At 42.9% G+C, this 8,469-nt stretch overlaps 1 long non-coding RNA gene across 1 annotated transcript; it reads right to left on the bottom strand.

Annotated features, from left to right (window-relative positions):
* Positions 1-313: 313 nt before the first annotated feature.
* Positions 314-2,171, bottom strand: LOC119022731. Its single transcript, XR_005076058.1, has 2 exons — positions 1,871-2,171; positions 314-1,082 (listed from the first exon to the last, which is right to left on the bottom strand). It is a non-coding gene; the product is annotated as an uncharacterized LOC119022731 (long non-coding RNA).
* Between the last annotated feature and the right edge of the window lie 6,298 nt (positions 2,172-8,469).

The following is an 8,469-nucleotide window of genomic DNA, read 5'->3' as shown; positions in this document are numbered from 1 at the left end:
TCTTGTGCCCTTATCTTTTCCTGGCAGAAAGCAGCTGGAACTGGAGACTCTGAACACAAAGCCAAAGACACAGACCAGATGATAAAGATCCAACCAATCCATACACTTGTGGCTTTTTTCTGCATACCCAGCCACAAATCTCTGTCCTACTTTACAATTAGTGTATCCACTACGGGCGGAAAAAAAGGCTTTCTTGAGTCAAACTTGTAAGAAGATTTCAAATGTTTTAGAGAAGACACAAAAGTTTTAAGGTCTAGTGTGCAGGATTTAATGGGAAATGTATAATCTGTAAATTCATAAACATGAAAGTAAGAATTGTTGTGTTTTTTATTGTCTTAGAATGACCCTTTCATATTGGAGTGAGTCCTCCATTTTGTTCAGTAGACGTGAACAAACCAAATACTCAAAATCTAACAAGGTGACTGTTCTTTTTTAATCAAGCAAAACAATTACCTCACGATTACCAAGTACAGTAGATGTATAATTTATGTGTCTACATGGTGTAGCACCTTTGGTCCTGACTTTAAGGTTCAGGAGACATCACATCACTCTAGGCCCGATAGGAGTTGCACCAGGGAGTTTCTCACAAAAAGGAGTGGGTGTTGGTTACTTTGAACGGGTGACACTTTAATATCACTGTACAATAAATAACAATATTAACAGCTCAGCTGTGCTTTCATTTACAAAAATAAGGCGTCACAAAAAATGATTTAAAAAATTAAAATGAAAGTCCATTCGAGCTGCGCTCTCCGACTCAACAAAGTTCAATTTTGGCAAAGGGAATCCCAAAGTGTGTGTGTTCTGTATCAAGGTCCATTCCGTTACTTCATCCTCAATCTCTACTACTACTACTACTACTACTACTACTACTACTACTACTCTGGTAGGTGAGGAGTGTGTGTCTTATCTGCTCTCAGAATGTGTGATTCAGATGATCTGGAGTCTTCGAGGTAGGTTCTGCAGCTGGCCACACCACATCTCCAACTCTCTCTCTCTCTCGGAGTCGCTGGACTGGGCTCACCATCTTAATCGTCTCTCTCTCTCTCTCGACAGTTGATCAGGCTAGCAAAAGAAAAAACAACCTACACAAAAAGTGCAAAGTTGTAAGGATCTTCATCCGATTCTGTCTCAGTTACTCATGAGATCTCAACATTTTCTCAGTTTTAGGCATGAAATGTATTACCAAACATTAAGGAAATGCATATACACACACTAAAACTAATTATCATGAATTACTTTTAACCATAAATGTAACCAATCAGCCATGAATTCCCATAAACAGTATACTTTTTAACAGACACATATTTGATGCATCCTTTTTAACCTCTATTTGATTCACATCATCAATTTTTAGCTATTTTTTAAACATAATAGTGCAATTTCTCAAGCGAACACGAAATATATCACACCTTAACGGCACTGTTACCCACAAAATGAGTCACTTAACTGGCGCAACAAAATAAATGAAAAGCATCTTCTCATTGTGAAACGTGTAACTTAGCTTTAGCTTAGCGATTAGCATGAGATAAGCGCCACAACAATAAAGCAATTAGCAACTCGGACTAGCGATTAGCATATCGCGGTCGCGATTAGCATGAGCTAAGCATCACAACAATAGAGCAATTAGCAGCCCGGCCTAGCGATTAGCATATCGCGGTCGCGATTAGCATTAGCAACATGCTAGCAATCTTTTCAAAAGCTATGAACTACACTGTAAAGTGAACAAAAGATGTGGGAAAACATTGGAAACCATATTATGACATCTATTAAGTAACGTAGACAAACTTAAACCAAGTTAATAGCACAATGTATGCATTTTCTCTCCTTCAGAGCAGCTAGCGAACAGCCGGCTAACCGCCTGCTAACTCACCAGAGGCTCATCAAACATAAACTCTCCTCCAAGGCGGTTATCTTCCTCGGCTCACAGCCCATCGGTATGAAACCGGACCTGTCTGTGCCTGCCGGGTCTGCCTGCGGACATCTGTATCTGTTTATGGGCTGTCTGCTGCCGGTGCTTCGTGTTTTTAGAGAGGAAATTGCCTCGCGCACAGGTGCGTACTTCTTCATGGGATACCTGACTTAGGCTCACAGGGAACAACACTCACGGGGGGTACACTGCCCCCTACAGTACAGGAGGTGCACCGAGAGTGTACGTATATAGGGTTAGTGACCTGATTTTTTTATGCAGGTTACCATGGTAACTCTGGAGTTCAGTTTCCTGGCTTTTTTTTTTTTTTTTTTTTTTTAAGTTAAGTCAACTTTTAAAATGTATAATGTGGACTGTCTGCAGTGGACACTTTAAGTAAGAGCAAGACAAAAGTCCGATCTCCTTTCAGGGGCCTGGTTATAGTAGTGAAAGGCACGAGACAAATCATTTTTTACCCTGTTCAAACTGTGACATGTTTTGTCAATTTATAAGATCATTTTTCAACTTTAAAAAAGTTGAATTTGTCATGAAACTACTCAAGTATATGATGGTCAAATCAAATAATCACAAAGGCTACACACCCAAAAGTTGCGTCAGTGACGTCATCACGTTATCGCTCCCTAAAACCTCTTAGAGTCCTGTGTGTTGGCTTGCTCACAACACTTTCTAACTTTGCAAAACTGTGGCTGGCAATATGGTAAGTTTATACTTCTGTGCTGAGGAGACTGTTAAGGTTTGAAGAGGACCCAAAAGCAGAAAACTTGGGAACAAAAAGTAAACATCATTTGACAAAAGCTGAAACACAAGCGCTAAAACAAAATATCAGCCAAGAGAGGCAACTTGCAACCCAGAACAAACAAGAGGAATAAAGCATAAAACATAAATCCAGGGAACAAAAAACAGAAAAAACATATCACAGGGCGACACTGGATGACACAGGAACAGCCTCAGGCAATAATACAGGTGAGAAACACAGGACGAACTGACAAAAACAAGACAGAGAACAAACACTTTATCCACACACACACTAACGAGGGGATGAGGTACAGGTGGAAAGGAAACGGAAAAACACTGGAAGGAGGGAAAACCACACAGAGGGAAGGACTGGAAAGCGACACATGCTGGCACAATTTCAAAATAAAACAGGAAATAAGAGCGCAACAAAAACCAGGATCATGACAGAGACGGCCATGTTGTCGCTGGTGAAATATACTTGCTGTGTCTCAATTCAAGGTCTGCATCCTCTGAAGGACCCGGCCTTTGTGGTCTTCGAAGGCAAGTCCTTCAGAGAGGCCTTGTGAACCACGTCAGCTGTTGTTAAATGGGACGGTCTAGCCTTTGGAGCCTTTCCTGATTGCCTCACCAGACGTTTTACCCTTACATCACGATTTCTGCCACCCAGGCCCGTGAAAGTGACAATCTATGCCACGCAATGTCACCATTTTCCCTCTTTGTTTCTTCTTCTTCGGGCACGTAAAGAATTTTGGGATGTGTGAGGCCGCGAAGGATCGTAGTGGTACATCCTCCAAAAACAGGGAAAAAAAGGACACATTTGTGGGGCGCACTTAGAGGAGTCTTCACGCGGCGTCGTGTTATAATTGGTCTTCAAATGCTCCTCCAAAGGCTGCAGACACTGAATAGAGACACAGCAACTTAAGTGAGATGCTGCAGTTCACCAAGGATATTTTGATCTCTTCGCAACAAACTGCGTCTTTCCTGGCTTCAAAATGATCTTTTAAATTGGAAAACATCACATGTGTGATTCATGGCACAGTTCAAAACGGCATCAAACATGTATGTTGTCTCTCATCGTTGATTGAAATAGGCTTCCATGTGGCACACCAGAAGGATCGGGACTTGGCTTCGCTATAAGGAGCGAACAACATGTGATAAACACATATTGCATGTAAAGCTGCAACCACGAGCTGCAGCTTCAGGGCTCTGCTACCATGCACCTTTCACATGTTTCTGACAGAAAATGTATTCAGAGGACCCCCTGATCCATCTTGTGTTTCATTTGGCTTGGAGCAAATCTATATCCCAGCATGCATTTTCCTATACATGAGGCAGTATTCAATCTAGTCAATGTGATTAAAAGAAACAACAGATTAACGAAAGCGTGACGGCTGAATTACAGTTAGCGTTGTGTTTTTACGTGTTTTATGTTGTGTTTTTACGGACGTATACAGATGTGACCTTTAAAAAAAAAAAAAAGGTGCCTATTTATCTTTATTATTCACGCACCTCCACTCACAATCCAGCACAGCTGAAAAAGTGAACAGGACAGACTATAACTAGAATCTCACCACTCTGTTATTTGCTATACCGCGGCTAAATAAGATAAATAATTTAGCATCCTTGTGTTAGGCTGTGTAATAAAGCTGATGTCTTTATACAGTGGGGATCTGGCTAGCTGTGCAGTTTCTAAGTGAGATGGATGAGGCAAAGCCCAAACTGCTGAGGGGTGAAGTGAATTAGGCTCACATTAGAGCCCACATTTTACCATTACAATCAAAATGGAGGAGAGTGGGTGAACCTTATCCCTCCGCTGAAAAAAGCCCACGTCGTACAGCTCCGGCTCGGCTTAACGAGCGGGATGAAAACTAAGAGCAATTAAGAGTTTGGATAAGAATGTCGAAGGTTATCTAAAAATATATGTTACCTGAAATACACGTGTGTTCATTTGTATGCATGTGTCTTATATTCTGTATGCTGTGAGTATATAATCCACACAGAAATGACCAATTATCAGACTTGAAGTGCTTACTGCACATATTTGACGATCCTGTTATCAACCTTAAAGTAAATTAAACATCCTGTGAACATGGGAATTAATTTTCCAGCTTGCTGAAAATGTTATTGTCCCTCAAGGTCTGTGTGATTATCTCTAACAGTCAGTCAGTCAGGTCCATATCTATTAAATCTGTCGCCAATTACAGGAAATTAAAGAATAATAAATGGAGTGTTTGATACAAACAGGAGCTGAATCAACATTTTTAAAAAAAAAAAAAATCGGAGTTTTTCATCTTGCTCTTGTCTTTATGTTCCAGTCATCACATAATGTTCTTGTTACCGTCCCCGACAGCATCAGCTAATGATGTTTTCACTGTGTGAGTACATCAGAATGCTAAAATAATGTCCAGGTGCACACCTGCTGTCGTGGGAACTAACACAGAGGTGGCTTTGCGTACTTTGTAGAATTTTAGAATTTAACTGATGAAGCTTCCTTTAGCTTCCTTGTTAGGAAATGACGAGAAGTAACTTTGTCAAGAGAAGAGAAGATGCTCTCTAGTATCCTCCTGAGAGGCAGAGAAGTCTCCTAGTTAGGTAAAAAGGTGGGATTTAGAAGGGTCCTTATTAAGTATTTCCTTGTCACCTCACTTGGACTGCTTCTTTATCTCCTCATTACCTCACAAGGACGCCTCTTTACCTCCTTGTTACCCCACAAGGTCGCTTCTTTACCTCCTCATTACCTCACAAGGATGCTTCTTTACCTCCTGGTTTCCAATAGAAGATGTTTCTTTCACTCCTCGTTATCTCACAAGGACGCTTCTTTCACTCCTCGTTACCTCACAAGGACGCTTCTTTAAATCCTTGTTACCTCACAAGGATGCTTCCTTACCTCCTAGTTACCTCAGTAGGACACTTTTTTGACTCCTCGTTACCTATTGAGGACATTTCTCTACATCCTGTTTACCTCAGGAGGACGTTTCTTTACATCCTTGTTACCTCAAAAGGACACTTCTTTAACTCCTTGTTACCTCACGAAGATGCTTCTTTACCTCCTCATTACCTAATGAGGATGTTTCCTTAAAACCTGCTCTAACTGAAAGATGTCATGAGATAACCTTTGTCGTGATTGAGTGTTATTTAATGACGTAGGAGTTGACTTGCTGGCCATGCTGGATACTGTCATGAAACTGTTCAGGTGTGCAGCTGAGCTCAAAATGGGGGCTGAGATCGAGGATTGGCCGCGTCAGGCAAGAGGCCGGAAGAAAAGGTCATGGAGACGCCTCATGGAGGGGGAACTACCACAGAAGGGTGTGGTCTCATGAAGTACTGCTGTAACAGCAAGTCAGGATGCAAGCATGTTGACGGGCATCGTGACAGTGGCACAAACTATTTAAAAGTTGTAGCTGTCACGTAAAATGTTCCCTAAGTTTCTCCTCACTCAACAACTCCCAAAGTCTGCAGTCTGGAGACACTGTGGCAACTAGTTAACAATGAATCCAGCTGAAAGAGGCCGTGTGTTCACAAACATCTGCTGCTTACCACAGCAGGTAAGAGAGCCAGAAACAACGAAATTTGCATCACAGTGAACCAAATGGAAATCACACAGTGTGTAATCCAATCTGCTTGTCTCACAGAGGAAGTCAGTTGGCATCCTGTCACTCTAACAAGAATCACGTCCTGCGTTGCTGACATGCTTGTCAGCGACGCATCAAGAAGCATTAGCTGCAAAATACACGTGGTCGAAATGTGTCCCGGACCACCGAAGTGGCTCTCAGTGGATGTATAGACGTGTTTTTTAAAGCGCTCCACTTGTGTTTGCATCCCCCGAGGACGCATGTAAATTTGTGTAAACAGCCCTTTGAATCTTTTGAATAACCTAAAATTTATACACTTCACATGCAGACTCATTTTAAATTAAAAAAAAAAAAAAAAACAAGTCAAACACCAAGGATTAGACTGGAGAGACAACGGGCGGAGAGAGACAGTCCTCTGACAGGCTCTCACCTTGGTAGGAAAATGTCAGAATGTCAAGGCTTTCTACTCGATACGAGTTGTGGAAGCCTTATTTGATACCCAATAAATGTATGACAACATTTCAGTGGAGCAGTCAGGCAAAGGCCTGGGTCGCATTTTAAAAACATCTCCTGACCTTTCCGAGACGGCGGTAATTGCTAATGCCAGACAAGGAGAGCGTGTAAGTCTCTTACGAGCCACAGCGTCGAGAATGAACCCGGTGACATCTGCAACGGGAGAGAGCTTAGGAAGGAAGTAGACAGGAAGTTACTATTTCAAGGTAAAAAATCTTACCAGCAGACCTCACCACGATATAAGTGCAACCTAATCACCCCTCCACTGCACAGATACCTCAGCTGATAATAAAAAAACAATCCCGGCATCATATCCTTTTGAGACGACACAATACTTTAGGCCTCGGAGGGATGCGGGTTTCATTTTCTTTACCTTACTCTCGGTGTCAAGGGGCTCAAAGTTGATGGCTTTGTGACAACAAATCCATTCCTCCTATTTCATTCTTCAGCTGCTTCTGCCCATTGCAGCGATGTCACGGCAGAGACGGATCAAGATGAAATTAGAGAGACGTAAAGATGACTCGGGGAGTGGGAAGTAAAAAAAAAAACATCCGCTTGAACGGAAGAAAGCGGCTTCACTCCGGAGCACGGTTAGGAAACTTCTTCTGCCAGCGAGCGTGTCAAGAGGAATTCATCACCGGGAATAGAAATAAAGCTCCTTTCATATCGAGTTATTAAGTCTCAGTCTTCCCGCGGCAGTTACTCTCGCTGATAAAACAGTATCTAGTTCATATTACGGAGATCTTTCAAAAAAATAAATCTGTTTTTGTTGTAATGAAAACTCTTCAGGTTAGTGGGTCCTCTCATATTCATAAGTAGCAGGTTAGAGACTGATGGCTCGATCGCTCAGCATCTCACGAAACACTATACGTTTCACCAGCTGTGGCCGGCGAGAAGCTAAATCAGAGATAAATAGTGACAGGTGTACATCTATCAAGCAAGCGCCATGTGTTAGCAGAAGTATCATGGCGTCTCGCTATTGTCCTGTACGATCCCACCCGTGGCTGCCACCGGCCCGAGGTGGGTCCCGACCAGCCCCCCTCTTGGCCAGCGAGGCGCAGGCGTTAATCTCATCACCTGGGTCCATTGTTGATCACGCTAATCACAACCAGAGGATAGATGGAAATATTTGTGTTTACGGGGGGGCCTGGAACAGGACGTAGGCAGGTGTTTGGTTTCTGTGCCATCGCCGGCCGCCAGTGCTCGCTCACTGCCCATTCGTATTATAGCCTTCAGCCAAAGAGACAGCTTGCGAGGCACTGGCCCCTGATCCCTGCACATTAGTTTAATGCCTAGATCTGTGGAACTGTTCCTGACTCCCTCTCCAGCCTGGCGCAGCGGCCCGCCAGACAGACAGACAGACAGACAGACAGACGTGCACACACACACTGCCTGGCCTCATCATACTGAAGCTCAGAAATGCAAAGTAGCGTCTTTAGAAAGCTGCTTGCTTCTACTTTCTGCAGCTTTCGAACTGGCATCAACCGTGAACAGCTGTGTCGTGTGGCAAAGACGTGAGCATTCCAGCGTTAAAAATTTAAAAATGGCCTCGCCGAAACGTGTGTGGCCGCGCACCAGCAGGGTTTATTTGTTTATTTATTTATTTGGCGCTCGGCATTATCGCAGCATGTGCTCGTGGTTAGAAGTTAGTCGCCAAGAGTAAACAAGATCTATGCAAGAAGATCGACGAGTAAATACACAGCAGGTTTGTGAGATGACCAA

Source organism: Acanthopagrus latus, chromosome 7 (assembly GCF_904848185.1).
Source record: "Acanthopagrus latus isolate v.2019 chromosome 7, fAcaLat1.1, whole genome shotgun sequence".
NCBI classification, from domain to species: domain Eukaryota; kingdom Metazoa; phylum Chordata; class Actinopteri; order Spariformes; family Sparidae; genus Acanthopagrus; species Acanthopagrus latus.
Note: the sequence above shows the minus strand (reverse complement) of the source record. Positions and strands in the feature narration are given on the sequence as shown.